Raw genomic sequence first — 1688 nt, forward strand, 5'->3', positions numbered from 1 at the left:
CTCCCATCATTTCCTCCTATTTCAGCTGTCTGTCTGACCTCCTTTTCTTCCTGTACTGCAAGCTCATTAATAAAGCATATCTAATACAAGGCAAAATCTCTAAGGCTTTACTATGTATCTCCAAGGCTTTACTATGTGAAAGCCAAAAGCTGTTTGCTTAATAAAGAAAAAGAAAACAGTTACATGGCCCCTTTCAATTATGGTATGTAAGTTGTTTTATTAGAAGCAAAATATGTTTAAAAGAAGTGGGTTCTGGAATATATATTAATGCATTTCTTATGGATGAGAACATTGTGTATGGTTTATCTTGCTATAGATAAAATAACCTTTGGTGTCAATGAACTGTCACAGTAGAACGAGCAAGAGACCAGGTCAGTTTTTCTTCTAGCTATAAGCACAGAAAGAAGAAGAATATACAATGACAATTCATGTGAGGAATGGAATCTCTCCAGTCAATGTTCTCTTTACATTAGTAAGACAGACCCATATCTAAATTTCTCTCATAATTAAAAGTAGGATGTTATCCATACATCTATTCACTTTAAAATAAAGGGTTGTTACAGATAAAAACATTAAGACTTTAACAAATAGGTTTATAGCATCCTATCATTGTAATGTTGCACTTCCTATTCATGCATTCTTTTAGTATATTAGTCATTTACTAAGTAGCTAATTTCAACTGGATCTAAACCCAAGAACCCAACACTGAAAGATGTTTAGCAGGCAGCAGCACTAGTTGTTATCATAGTTCCTATTCATTAAAGCAACTTTTAAATTGATGGTAATGTACAAATAGCAGTAAATAATCTAGGTCCAAACAAAGACAATGCCCCAGATTCATCAAGCAGAATCGGATGATTGCTCGCGCATTCGTATTCGCGATCCGAAATCGTACGCCGTCGTGCTATTCAGCAACTGAAAAAGCTCGCGGCCGGAGCCGCGCATCTCCGGCAGCTTAACACTGGCGAGGTTGCATTAAAAGTCACTGTTCCCCTAAAAAATCATTCTTTCTAATGGCACACATATTACCCATAGCCCTAAAAAAAAATGTTTGCGCTGTTCACACTCGAGTCCGGACCGCGGTAAACCCCGATCGCTGGCCGCGCGTACTTTCGCGCTTCCAGCGAGCGCGGATTTTATTGATGAATCAGGGGCAATGAATTGCTGATTGGTTGCTAAGAGTCTGTGCCAACCCTATGTCAGAACTTGTTCTTCTCCCAACACAAGTGAAAAGCATTGTGAAATATGCTGATGCCTCTTACAAAGAGGTCTAATGCAGGTCAGAATAGGATCAAATGTAGGCCAGTGCACGTCAACAAATTATAAAAGATCTTAGAAGGATTAAAATTGATTCTAAATGCATCAAAATGCAAATGAAGCAAGAATTTGATCATGCACATGAAAGGTATACATTTGACCATCAACTAGTATTGGTCGAATGTCTCTCTATTCAATTCGACAGCTATTCAATCGAATAGTGAGATATTGTTCGGGTGTTCAAATGCTGAATTCAGCTGTTTTTTAGGCACTATTAGGGGCTGCAAGAGCAGTCAGATTGCTCTTGCAGACCTTTACTAGTTGTATGTGTTCTTGGATAGAGTTTCCCTATCAAAGAACACAGGGCACTAGATGTGATGAATGGGGAAACTTGTTCCCATTCAACCTCTAGTGCCCAGGGATCGCCTGCA

The sequence above is a fragment of the Pyxicephalus adspersus genome, chromosome 2, assembly GCF_032062135.1.
Source record: "Pyxicephalus adspersus chromosome 2, UCB_Pads_2.0, whole genome shotgun sequence".
Taxonomy (NCBI): Eukaryota; Metazoa; Chordata; class Amphibia; order Anura; family Pyxicephalidae; genus Pyxicephalus; species Pyxicephalus adspersus.